Genomic DNA, 13,889 nt, shown 5'->3' on the forward strand with positions numbered 1-13,889 from the left:
ATATTGCCAAATTACCCTTTCAAAGGTTGAGCCAATTCCCCCTCCCTCCAATGGTCTGTGAGTACTCATTTTCCCACATTCTTGCCAGCACTGCTTGTTATCAATCATTTAAATTTTTCCCAATCTAATAGGCAAAAAATGGTAGCATGTCGCTTTCATTTGCATTTCCCTGGTTGCTAGTGAGATAGGACATCTTTTCGAGCATTTATTGGTCAATTTAGTTCCTCCTCTGCAGATTTCTAATTCACTGCCAATTTCTCTCTTCTTTTGTCTTTTTTCTTATTAATTTGTAGGGGCTCTTTGCATATTAGTGATATTTTCTTCCAGTGTCTCATTTGCCTTTTAACTTTGTTTATGTGTCTTTTGCCGTACAGATGTTTTACACGTTTATGTACAGTAGTTGGATTTGTTGAATTTTCACTTTATGGCTTCAGGATGTAATGTCTGGCATAGAAACGCTTCCCACTGCATCAGATTTCATTTCAAATAAGAACTTTGTTGCTGAAAAAACTTTGCAAAGCTCTGGTTTGTAGGCTCCTTCCCAGCTGTGTGTCTGTTCCTCTTGGCAGCTGCAGGCCTGCCTCTGAGGGAGGGGAGGGGTCCTCCATCCATCTTCAGCTCTCAGCTCTCCCTCTTTCTGGCTGGCTTTGGGGTCGCTGCCACTCTCTTTCAGAGCCTCTGTCTCTCATATGATTTGCCCCCATTCCTCTGTCTCTGCTGTTTTCCCGTCCCCAGCTGGTTTCCTATCAGGCAGCAGTAACTAGGGGTGTGAGGTGGCTGTGGCGGCAGCCCTTAGTGGGTTGGGGATGGGATGGCAGCTGTCACAGAATGTGCCCTTCGCCCAAGTCATGTGGGCTGGCAGGGGAGGCCCTGGCCTGGTTTCTTCTCTAGAAGAGACTCTTCCTGTCAGAGCCTGAGGGCGGGCTCTGAGCCAATCCTAGTCCCTCTTCCATCAGGAAGCCTCCAAGACAGCTTCTTCCTCCCTTCCCACAGTCCTGGACCTGGCCCTCCTTTCTGTCCTTGCTGGTCTTTCCCCATCCTGCCTTCACAGGGCTGAGCTTCCCAGAGTCCAGCTGGCCACCTCTCAGGGCCTTGGTTTCCACCTGTGTAACATAGGTCCTGGGCGGCTGTCATAGCTGCTGGAAAGCATGGAACCTACAGCACTGGCGGGTCTTCCCAGCCAAACTCTGAAAGGTGTTACCTCTTGTTCTCTTAGTACAGCCCCATCCCAAAAAACAACAACACAAAACAAAACAAAACACCAAAAATCACAGGAGAGAGCTTGCATGTTGCTGACAAAGAGATAGGGACTTGTGTTCCGTCAGGATGGTGGCCAGTGGGGCTCACTGGTTCTCTGCTCACCTCAGGCCCAGTGTCATGCCTGGCTCATGGGAGGTGCCCAGGAAAGAAAGAGAGAAAGGGCAAAGGCTTAATGAACAATGTGGGAGCTGCTGAGGCTGGGGAGGAGGAGGGAAGTCTGGGGCCCACATTCTTTGAGTTACTTCTGGGTAGCAAGGCACTTTCCTCATAGTTCCTCATTCCTGGGGCCTGAGGTGCTAATGAGAAATATCCCCCTTTACATCCTGGAGATGTGGGCCCCAAGTGGACTATAGTGGGACCTTGGGCTGGGGGAGCAGCTGGGAGAAAACTTGAGGAAACTCAGAGGTCTCTTAGAAGCATGGCTCAGAAGTGCATAACCTAAAACTCTGAGGGACCCTTCCCTGGGCTCCTGCAGTCCCTGGCCTTCTGGCCTGGCACCCACCCTCTGATCATGATGGTCTGTCTCCTCTGAGCAGGAGCAGTGTCCTTTATATTTCCCTGTTCCACTGACCAAGCGCATGGTACATACTTAACAGAAGTAGAATGAATTAATGAGGGAATAGCTAGGGGTATTGATCAGAGGGCTTAGGTCTGGGGAAGAGGAGACCTGGGCTCTGGACTTGACTTTTGGTTGATTTTCTGTGTGACCTTGACCCTGGTTGGACCTCAGTCTCCCCATCTGTACAGTGGGCGTGGGCCTCTCAAGCTCTGTGATTTTGCTCCATGTTGCCAGAGCAGGCACAGGCCTACGTGACATACACACGCAGCACACATGCCAGGGCCCTGTGTGATCAGTGTTTGCTGAATGTGTACCGCGTGCCAGCCCCACTCAGTGCTGAACCCACTTTGTCAGAGTCCTTGGATAGCTGTTTCTGTGGAGGTCTCACATTTTCTGGGGCATTTGTTCATTCTTCTAAACACACAGGCTACACAGGCTGAGAGCTCCCTGGGCTCCACTGAGGTGGCAAGGAGCCAAAAGAGCAGGTAGGAGGCCCCCAACCTTGGCTGCAGCCCCTTGCACTCTCCTTGGCTGTGAGGCCTGCAGCTGGGGTTTCATGTTTTTGGGGACCTGGCACACCAGCAGACCTCGTGTCCAGGCGAGTGCCCGGCTCCCACTGCATCTCCTCCCCTGCCCCCAAATCATTGTCGTGCTCTGCCTGTGGTCCCATTTCCATAGCAACTCCTTGTGACGCCACAGAGGAGAGTGGGAGCTTTAGGAAGATTTTGGGGGAAGGGAGTGGGAGGCCCATTCATTGTCTTGGAGTATAGCAGCTGGGGGCCTGGAATGGCACTGTGGGGATGGCTTACCCTGCCAGCTCAGGTGGAACTGGGTTCAGGGTCGCCAGCCAGGTGGTCTGGAGGCCTTCCAGGGACAGGGCTGCCCAGGTTGGCCTGGGCCTGGCTGGCTCATGCCAGTCTATCAGGATCCAGCTTGGGAGGCCACTGACAGCGCCTCTGTCTGGCTAGACCTGGCTTAGGGTACCCGAGCCTGAGGAGCTGCCCAGTCTCTGCTACCCCTCTGTCCCAGGCTGGCACCGCTATGTTCTCTCCTGTCCTCCAGGATCAGCAACTAGTGGGAGGTGCACCCAGGGCCGGCTGGCAGCAGGGCCATAATTTGGGACTGGTGAACTGTGGGGCTGGGCAGGCCTCTCTTCACTGGTCTGGACTGCTTCGTGCTCTGTTGTCAGGATGGGAAAGCCAAAGTGGGCCCTGGAGCCTGCTCAGCACCCATTTCTCTGCATCCTTGGAGAAGTCTGCAGCCCATAATATAGGAAGACCCCGGCCTCAAAGCATCTCGTACATCTTCACCTACCACGTGGCTAAAAATTCCAGCATTCACTGGATTTGATAGAATGTTGATAGATTTGATAGAATGTTGATTGTGGGAGGGACCCTAAGGGCTTTTCCATCGTCTGCCCACATTATAGCAGTCACCTTGGAGCCCCATCCACCCATCCTTCCATCTCTCCCTTCCGGAAGGCCTTGTGAATGCCCCTGGGGTCCTAGGCCTGTGCTGGACAGCACCCAATGGGAAATCGAGCAGAAAGGAGGGGCTGGCCTGGCCCTCCAGGGAAGGTGGAAGCTGCTTGCCCTCTCAAGGGCTGCCGGGAGCCAGGTGCTGGGTTCGATGTCAGCTTCTTGAGCTTCCCTTTCACCATCACGGTTGAAACCACCCCTGGGTACCCCCTGCACTTATGTTTTCTTAATCCTTGTCTTCATGTTGACTTATGTTTGAAGGTGGATTACCATGATGCTGCCCAAGCACACATCCAGGAAATCACACCTGTGATGTGCCTGTCATTTTTTTTTTTTTCCCAATACACAGATAGAGAAACACATAACTGAAAATGAAAACGTTTGTCTGCATACCACGAAACCCCCTTGTGCACTCCCAGAAGCATGTGTCTCCTACTTTGGGAAACACAGATCTGACTGAAACCTCTCTGCAGCAGCTCAGAAAGAGATTTGGGACTTGGTCTGAGAGGTTGAGGAAACTGAGGTACAGAGGAAGAAGCTTTGCCCAGGGCCACGTGGAGGAGGGAGAGCTGGGAGTTAACTCGCCTCCTTGGACTTTGAGCTGAGCTTATATCCTGCACCATGGAGGCCTCAGAGCCTTTCCAAGGAGCCAGAACTTCCTAGCACCCTCCCCTACTCACAGAGGACAGAGCGTCTGGTCTAGAGGAACCCTTGGAGAATATATAATGAAGGAATAAAACAGGATGCCTGGGTATGATGACTCCGTGGATAATCCCAGCACTTTGGGAGGCTGAGGTGGGAGGACTGCTTGAGGCGAGGAGTTTGAGACCAACCTGGGCAACATAGTTTACAAAAAAATTAAAAAGTTGGCTGGCCGTGGTGATACACACACCTGTAGTCCCAGCTCCTTGGGAGGCTGAGGTGGGAGGATCACTTGAGCCCAGGAGTTTGGGCTGCAGTGAACTATGATGGCACCACTACACTCCAGCCTGAGTGCAGAGCAAGACTCTGTCTCTGTACCTTAAAAAAGAAAGGCAGGAGAGGTTGGGGGATGGGAGGGTGAGTAGGTGGGGGGTTGTAGGGATCTTGGGGCCTCGGAAGTTGAGGCTCAGGCCCAGGGAGAGGCACTCTGGTGCTGCCCATCGTCCCCTCTCAGGGATCAGCCTGGGGCCTGCCTCCTGGGTCCTGGCTGGGGAGGAAGGCAGGCAGTGGCATTGGCTGGACACCTACTGTGCACCAGGCCATGTGTCCCTTCTCTCTCTATATCCTCCCAGCAGTCCTGGCAGGAGAGATGATATCTCCCTTTTATGGATGAGGGAAGTAGCTTTCCCAGGGCCACAGAGCCAGTTGGTGGGAGAGGCATAGTCAGACTCCAGCCTGCTGGGGCCACAAACCCTGCCTTCCCAGAGGCCTGCCTACCCCAGCTAGTGCTCTGTGTGTGTGTGTATGTGTGTAAGCATAAGTTTGCCAGTGAATGAGAGAACATGTGTGAGTGTGTGCAAGTGTGTGTGTGTCAGAGTGTGTGTGTGGGATGTTTGAGTTTTTAATGGCTCAACCAGGCAGGATCAGACCCATTTGCAGGTGTGGCCCCCACTGCATCCCGACCACCTGCTTCCCTGCTCTAGCTGACAGCCATCTCCTCTTTCTCCCCACAGCCTCCTGCACCCACAGGCCCTGAAGCTCCAGTGCCCACAGGTGGAGAGGGCAACTGAATCCAGCTCAGGCTAAGCCCCACCCAGCTGTACTTCCCAGACACCCACCCAACCCTAGGTAAGATGCCACTCTGGGCAGCAGGGCAGGGTGGGGGTGGTGTGAGCCATGGAAGGTGTGGGGTCTGTAGGGGAGGCTGTTGTGGGGCCCTCTTTCTGGGGGTTTCCCCATCTCTCCCTCCCCACATGCAGCCATGCTCAGGAGGTTGCTGTGGCGGTGCCACTTGCCGCCAGCCCTTGCTGTAGCAGGGCTCTCCAGCAGGCAGCTTGGAAGCCTGGAGTGTTCTTCCCAGCAACTGGGTTTCATGGACAGTTCCGGCTAATGGGTTCCCGTGTGGCATGGGAGGTCTCTAAGGGCAGGCTGCAGGGCTCTGTCTTTGGTCCTGTCACATTGTTGACCAAATGTGTGCCTGATTTCAGGTCGGGAGGGAGCCAGAACATGTGGACTGAGACAATCAGGGTCCAAGAAACTGTCAAGAGGCTGGCATTAGCTCTAATGTGTGGAGTTTAATAGGGTTCCACACCAGAGACAGCATGTGGGTCCAGACACCTTGAGGGAGAGATGAGGCTCAGACCCCAGGTGTGTTTGTGCAACAAGCACTGGCAGCCAGGTGACCTTGGCTCTCTGTGAACAGCAGATAGGTTCTTAGACTGTATCATGAGGAGCAGGATCCCCAGAATGTGGGAGGTGACAAGTCCTCTCACTTTGTGGTTCATGTGAAGGAATGTGGAGAAACAACAGCATGTCCCAGAGAAGTGGGAGATGGGGAAGGAGGGGGACCTGGCTTGCTGCCTGGTTTGACCTCTGGCTTGCTTGTGACCTTGGACAAGTCACCTCTACCCCATATCTTGGCCAATCCCCTGTTCTTGACAGGCCTCTGTCACCCATGAGAGAGCTGCAGAAAGACTTTGCTAAACAGAGGGAATGGTGGGGTGGGCTATGGGCAGCAGGCTGGCCTGGCGGATTGTCCTCATTTTTCAGAGGAAGAAGCCTGGCGGCTCTTCAGGCAGCAGGCCTGGACTCCCTTCTCCTGAGGGATCGGGTGACAGCTGTGTTTGGCTGAGGCTCAGCCAACCCTGTCCTCACACTGAAGCTGGCGGAAGCAGAGGCCTGGATTTCCTTCCCAGACACGAGGCCTTGCTCCGAAGCCCAGTTAGCACCATCAGCATATTTCTGGTAATTAGTTGGCTCTGGGTAGAATGAGCAGCTGATTAGCCCCTCCAGTTTAACCTGTAATTGCTGCTGGAAGATGGGCGAGAGGATGGGGTCAGGGTTGTCTGTGCAGCAACCGGGGTGATGGGGGCAGGGGGCAGGGGCGTGAGCAGCCTCCCCACTGCCCAGGCAGACAGCAGCACCCACAGGCACCACAGCCGAGGGGCATGGGGAGCTCAGGAGGCAGGGAGATGCAGGCAGGAGCTGACACAGGGCAGGAGGGCCACAGTCAGCTGGGGATCTGGCAGGGCTTGGAACAAGTCACACCTGGGCTAAGCCTTGAAATCTGTAAGGTGCTTTTCAAACATTTTATTTTTCTGGTTATAAAAAAAGTAATGTGTGTTATTTATAGAAAAGTGTGAGCTCTTGGGTGTTTAGCCCGTCAGTCTTCTACAAAACATGTATTTATGACATAATTGGGATCAAGCTGTACTTACTGTTTTCTAACTTGCCTTTTGTACTTAATCCCATACCAAGATCATTTTCCTATCATTCAATACTCTTCGATAATGTGATTTTTAATGGGTCCTGCAGACTCTAGGAGTGGTGGGCAGGATGAGGTGAGGTGTCCTGATCGGTTGCCTTGACCAAGTGGGAGATGAAAGAATTTGGATTCAAGTCCCAGCCCTGCCACTTACTGGTGTCCTCGAGCAAGTGACTCAGCCTCTCTGGACCTCTTTTTCCTCCCGAGTGGCACAGTAACCTCCCTGAAGGGTGGTGAGGATCAGATGGGATTGCACAGGTGAACCTGCTGGGCCCAGGCCTGGTGGGTCTTGCCTGTGGAACCTGAATTTGTGGGCTGTGTCTTAATGGCACTGTTAGGTGGTGCTGGTTCCTGTCCCAGCCCTGCTTGCTTCTTGCAAGTGATTCATTTCTCCAGTCTCAGTTTCCCATATGCACAATGGACATAATGATACCTACCTCACGGAGGTGTTGTACTGTCTCAGCGAGAGTCCTCTGTGACCTTCCCCCGCATCATTGAATGAGTCTGTTCTCCCTGAGTACACAGTGGAATTTGCCTGGGGTTGGCCACCACATCATGAGTAGGTGACGTGGTCCTTGCCTCTGGGTAGCAATGTGAAGTTAGAGGGATCAAGGAGAAATGCTGTGAGCCTCAGGAAAGGGAAGGAGATAAAAGCTGGGGAAGTCAGGGAGGGCTTCCTGCAGGTGTCTGGTCCTTAGAGCTCGTGAGGATTTGGGGAAGGTGGGGGTGGGAGAGAGTGACAGAGAGCACGTGTGTTTGGGAATAGTGTGAACAAAGAACAGGCAGGAGGAGTAAGCCTGGGACAGGGTATGAGCTGTCCGAGAGCTGCTGCTGACTGGGGGTCAGAGCTCTGAGAGGTCCCAGCCCTGGAGCCCTGGTGGGGGTGGAGGACCAGTAGTTGGGGGTGGGACCACTGTCTGCTGACTAAGGGCAGGGAGACGTCAAACAGCCGGGATCCTGGCACACAGCCCTACCTGGGGGCTGCAGGGAGGGGCGGGATTTAGCATAGGATCTATGGACAGGCCTCCCCACACACCAGGGCCTCAGTTGGGAAGTGCAAGGGACTGTGTAAGGCCTGGGAAGAGGCTGGTGGCTGCTGCCCAAACTGGCAGGACCCCACCTGTGGAGATCAGCCTGTGGGCCACCTTTAGCCAAAATGTGTGAGCCAGGGGCTCTGGCTGCTTGAAGTCCAAGAGAAGGAGATGTGGGAGGGGTCCGCATTGGGCTGAGAGGGCCGGGGAGGCTCACCCTTGTGGAGCACCCACTTTGTGCCAGGCCCTAAGTCACTCACTCCTAGCTTGGGTTTGTGTAATTTGCACAACAGCCTGGAGAGGGCGCCAGCTCTTAGACTCATTTTAAGGAGCTGGAAACTGGGAGAGGCGAATGACTGGCCTGCCCTGGCCCTGTTTCAAATCGGAACTCCACACATCATGCTTTTTCAGTGGCCCCGTGCTACTCTCCAGGGCTGTGGTTTTTACAGGTGATGACCCCAGACTTCCCTGGGCAGGCTTGAAAGAACTATATCGCAGTACGAAGTCTTCCTTGGCTTTGCCTTTCTTAGGGAGGCTCAGAGAGGTCGAGGGTATGACCCAATGCCACACAGCCCTGGGGTCTGCAGTCCCTGGCTCCCTGGGGGGCATGCGCCATGATCCCTTCTCTCTGGGGTCTGGTGGCCCCAGCCAAGCCCTACGAGGTCTGGGAACCTAGGGGGTCTTCCCAGATGTAAGACTACTCATGCCTCGGAGCCACTGAGAGAGGCTTTAAAAATTTTGGCCTCAAATTAAAACCTATGAGCTCCTCAAAACAATGAAAAATTTCCCTAATAAAAGGAGAGGCACACTCAGGCATGTCCTAAATGAATTGAGTGACTTCAGGGATTAATTCGGGATGTATGGGAGGGCGCCCAGCCGGGAAAAGTGCACAGTAGATATTGTAACAAATTGTTTGCTCACAAGAGGAATAATTCTTTTTTCTTTATTATACTTTAAGTTCTAGGGTACATGTGCACAACCTGCAGGTTTGTTACATATGTATACATGTGCCATGTTGGTGTGCTGCACCCATTAACTCGTCATTTACATTAGGTATATCTCCTAATGCTATCCCTCCCCCCTTCCCCCACCGAATGACAGGCCCTGTGTGTGATGTTCCCCATCCTGTGTCCAAGTGTTCTCATTGTTCATGTTCTCACTCACAGGTGGGAAGAGGAATAATTCTTAATGTGCACTGGCTGCAAGGGGAAGCTACCTTGGCTGCCTGCAGCACGATCCCTCATCAGCCAGGCGCTGGGCAGGGTCTCTGCTAGGGCAGCCTTACCTGTAAGCCTCCAGGCCTTCCAACCACACAAGCTGGCCTGAGTGGGACTGAGTGGGCCCTCCATGCGTCCTTAGAGCCCCACGGCCTTCTGAGTTCTGCTCTCTTCTGCTGGCTCTGTGCTTTTGGCTAGGGCGGGGAAGGTGCTGGCTGGAGGGCAATTCTTCCTCCTCTGCTATGCAAACCAAACTCTTCCTGTTGAGACCTCCCGGAGACCCCAGCCTGCCAGTCCCCCCATCTCAGACGACCCAAAGGAGGCTCCTCACAGACTGGCTCTCAGCAGGCCCCAGTTTACCTGTCCCAGGCTTGGGCAGCTGCTTCCTTCCCAGGTCCCTTGCCTCGGGGATGAGTGGGGTGGGGGCAGCACCGTCCTCCCTGGCCAGCCCTCCCAGGTTCCTAGTGTCTCTGTACCAAACCTGGGGGAAAGGTGAGGCAAAGTCAGTCTGTGCTCAGGAACATAAATGAACACCACTGAGGTGCAAACGGAGAAAGGCTTCCTGTATCCCACCTCCCACTCCCGGCTGGAGTGGGTCCAGCACAGAGAAAAAAAGCACTGGCTCCTGAGTCAGGCGAGCCTGGATTTGGGTCTAGCTTCCCTGCTTTCTGACTCTGGGACTCCAGGCAACTCCCACAATCTCTCCAGCTTCTTCCTCTGTAAGAGATGAGATTTGTTTTAGCAGCAGCAGCAGCTGCTCACAGTTTTGAGATACAGTCTTATCCATCCACACAGCAGTCCTAGAAGTTGGGACCTAGGATTATCCCCATTAAACGGACAAAGAGACTGGGCTCAGAGAGGTGAAGCTCTCTGCTTCCTTGTAGCTGCTTCATGAAGTTGTTTAGAGAAAAGGGCCCTGATTATAGATGCTCCTCCATGAACACTGGCCCCACGTGCTCCCTTTCCTGAGCAGAAGAGGTGCTGAGGCCCTACCAAGGTAGGGGCAGGAGACTTTGGGCACGGGGACCCTGATCCTTCTCACCTCTCCCGTCTGGCTTGGAGCCAGCCTGCTCTTTCATTCACTCCTTCATTCACCCGCTCATCAAGTGCTGATGAAATACCTATGAAGCGCGGTATCCCCAGCAGCTAGAACGTTATGCACTGTTCCTCCCCCCAGGTAGCTTCCCGTCTTGAGGGAGCAACAGCACGGCAAACAAGTAATTTGGGTAATCGCAGACTGTGCTGAGTCCAGGAGGGAAACAACAGGGCTGTGGAATTGGGAGTGGCTGGGGTGGGGTGAGCTGCTCCAATGGGCATCCAGGCAGGCCTCTCTGAAGAGGTGACTTTGAGGGGCTGAATGTCAAGGCAAAGGCTGGGAGGTGGGAAGTAGCTGGCTATCTCTGGAGATCAGGAGGAAGACAGTGTGGCTGGTGTGTGGGGAGTGAGGGAGAGAGCAGGGACAGGGATGGGAAACAGAGCCTTAGCCACCCTGCTGAGGAGCAGGGGTGTGCTTTGCAGGGGGTTAAGCGGATCAGTGACAGGGCCTGATATGTGCTTTCCAAATTCTGTTCTGGCCTCTGGGTGGAGAGAATGGATTAGAGGCCGTGGCAGGAAGAGCAGGGAGCCTCGAGGGGAGGTGGGTGCAGGGACCCAGGAGAGAGGTGGGGTCATGGCTGCAGGGTGGTGGTGCAGATGGCGAGGAGTGGGTGGCTGGGAGAAGGGTTGGAGAGTGGTCATGGGATGGGAAGTCCGAGAGTCCTGGTCGGGGCTGGGTCAGTTTGGCTCGAGTGGCACCATTTTTTGAGATGGGCAATCTGGCGCAGGTGGAGGTGCAGGCATTCTGGTTTGAACTTGCCGGGTTTGAGGAGCCAGTGAGCCATGCAAGTGGAGCATCAGGCCTTCAGTCAGCACTGGGGACCTTCTCACTTCTGGTCCAAGGTCAAAGGCTTTGCCCTAATATGCGGCTCATCTCATTGCCAGCCCATTTTTCAGATGAGGATACTGAGGGGCTCACCTCAGTCCTTAGACTGCATGTGGCCTTCTTTCAGACCCCTGGCTGCAGCAGAGAAAGCACCACTTGAGTGGTGCCTGATAGGAAGGTAGCAGGAAAACTTGGGGCCACCTCCTGCTGACGCACATGTGTATGCAGGCGTGTGTGTGTGTGTGTGTGTGTGTGTGTGTACACGTGCGCACATTTGAGCATCGTGTGGAGCCCGTTAACAAACAGAGAAATAAATTAACAAGTCTTCAACCTGCCTAATGTTCCTTCTGTTCTGTATAATAGAGCACGGGAACATAATTTTCCCCTGGAGCAAATTGCTACAGCTGAATCTGCTCCTTGTTTTCCTCCAAAAACTGCTTAAAATTCTGGAACGCTTGTTGATTTCGGGTCATTTCCCTTTCTGGCTCCTGTCCCCAACCCCCAGGCTGCTTCCCTCCGCCTTCCCATGTGTGCTGATTGTCACAGCTCCAGGGCTACCATTTTGCAGATGAGAGGAACCTGGGAGGTGGCAGCTCCGGCCAGGGGCCCTGAGGGTGAGAGGCTTTCGCTGTGTGGAGCATGAATGAAATGTCCAGCACTGACAGAAAACACTGGCAGCTCCCCACTGGGCCTGCCACAGACCACTGTGTGACCTTGGGCAAGTCACAACCCCCTCTGAGCTTCAGTTTCCGCCTGGCAAACACAGGGCTGATCACTCCTGCCATCTCCATGTGAACACGCCTGGTGGTGTACGGAGTGCGGAGTGTGATGTAGATGTGAGCTGTCTACTTCTGAGGCACCACGTGCAGCGACTGGGGAGCCTCCCACCCCCAAGCCTTCTAAGGAGCCTTTAGATTCAGGGACTCTTGGCCTGCTTCTGAAATCCTCTAGGGCACTTCTAATTTTCTTAAAGCAAATGAATTTTCATCCACTTTAATTAAACATGTCTTATGAAAATGTATATTTATTTATAGAGCTTCTCACTGCATTCCTGATCACTGCTGCCATTCAGAGCCCAGCTCAGATCCCCGCTTCCAAGCAGCCTCCTTAGGCGTGGGAGCTGGGTGAGAGGGAGGCTTTTGCACATTGATTCCTGGCTGGCTCCAGCCTGGCTGAGTTACCTTTGCTGGAGGCAGAAGGGGAAAACTGGAATCCAGTGCTCAGGAGCCAGAAATTCCAGCCCCCTACCCATGCCTTCAGGGAACCGCCTGGACTTTATGCAACATGCAAAGTTCCATCAATCTGGGGACTGCCCCTGTGCTCTTCAGCAGAGAAATTAAATCCCAAAGAAATCACTGAGGGTTTGTGGGCTGGTTGAAGGATGGGCCTTGGCCTCAGGTCTGCGGTGTCCAAGATACAGTCAGCCCAGGCTTGTCTTCTCTGCTATGACAGCCAAAACCTCATCTCCTCCAGAAAGCTCTCCTTGACTTCTTCATCTATCTTAGTCCACTTGGGCTACAACAACAGCATACCATAGACTTGGGGGCTTGAACCAGAAAGCATGTTTTCCCACAGTTCTGGAGGCTGGGAGTCTGAGATCAGGTCAGAGGGAGAGCTGTCTTCCTGGCTTGCCTATGGCCACCTTCTTGCTGTGTCCTCACATGGTGGGCGTCGGGGGAAGTTGGTTTAATACTCCCCAAGGTCTCCTCCCAGCACAGGCCTGGGCATACAAGACGCTCCATAATGACACTATAGCTTGAGCTGCTTCCCAGATGAGGACACAATTTGGGGGCATTTCCAACCCCTTACCTTGGTGCATGATAGGTGGGCCCCATACCCCACCTCTCCCCATGCCTAGGCTGCTGCGTGTTGGCCATCTGAGTGGGGAGCCTCCAGACCCACACGCCTGCCATGTTCTCCCTTTCACTGGCCCACCATTGCCCACGGGGAGAAGCTCAACCCCCCGACCTGCTCTCCAAGGCCCTCAAATACTTCCTGCCCAGCCCACTGGCCTCATTTCTTATACCCTCCCCTGTGTCAAGAACACATCCTACTCTTTTGTTCCTGGTGTTCATACCAGCCATTCCACCTGCCAGCTGCGAAGCTGTCTCTTCCAGCCAGTGAACTCCTACTTATCCTGTAAAGCCCTCCTCAGCATGGCTGTCCCCAGCCCCCTGGGCTGAGTTGATCTCTCCCTCCTCTGAGCTCCTGTGGCACTCTGGGCTTCCCCGTCACTGTGTGTAATACCCTGGATGGTCCTTGTCAGGGGCAGTGTCTGGCTCACCACTGGGTTCCAGTATCCCCCGGTGCTGGCTCCATGCTAGCCTACAGGGTGAATGAATGTGTGAATAGTTATTGAACACCTACTAGTCCAGGCACTGTTTTAGGATCTGGGAGTCTGTCCTCATGGAGCTTGCTTTCCAGTAGGGCGGGGTCCACAACCCCTGGGGACCAGCCCTTTTAGGAACTGGGCCACACAGCAGGAGATGAGCAGTAGTGAGCGAATGAAGCTTCATCTGTCCTTACAGCCACTCCACATCACTTGCATTATGGCCTGAGCCCTGCCCCCATCAGATCAGTGGAGGCTTTAGATTTTCATAGGAGCAAGAACCCTATTGTGAACTGCACATGCGAGAGATCTAGGTTGCACTCTTCTTATGAGAATCTAATGCCTGATGATCTGTGACTGTCTCCCATCACCCCCAGATGGGAACATCTAGTTGCAGGAAACAAGCTCAGGACTCTCACTGAGTCTACATTATGGTGAGTTGTATAATTATTTCATTATATATGACAATGTAATAATAATAGAAATCAAGTGCACAGTAAATGTAATGCACTTGAAATCATCCCAAAATCATCTCCCCAACCCTGGGCTGTGGAAAAATTGTCTTCCACGAAACTGGTCCCTGGTGCCAAAAAGGTTGGGGACTGCTGTAGTAGGGGAGACAGATATTAAACAAGATAAATAAGGAAAATATGTACTGTGTTAGATAGTGATCATGTCAAGGAGAAAC

General features: G+C 53.5%; 1 long non-coding RNA gene across 1 annotated transcript; it reads left to right on the top strand.

The window, feature by feature from the left end:
* Positions 1-2,739: 2,739 nt before the first annotated feature.
* On the top strand, positions 2,740-6,236 carry LOC126958104 (uncharacterized). Its single transcript, XR_007727099.1, has 3 exons — positions 2,740-4,048; positions 4,953-5,067; positions 5,989-6,236. It is a non-coding gene; the product is annotated as an uncharacterized LOC126958104 (long non-coding RNA).
* Positions 6,237-13,889: the final 7,653 nt, after the last annotated feature.

The sequence above is a fragment of the Macaca thibetana genome, chromosome 7, assembly GCF_024542745.1.
Source record: "Macaca thibetana thibetana isolate TM-01 chromosome 7, ASM2454274v1, whole genome shotgun sequence".
Classification (NCBI taxonomy): domain Eukaryota; kingdom Metazoa; phylum Chordata; class Mammalia; order Primates; family Cercopithecidae; genus Macaca; species Macaca thibetana.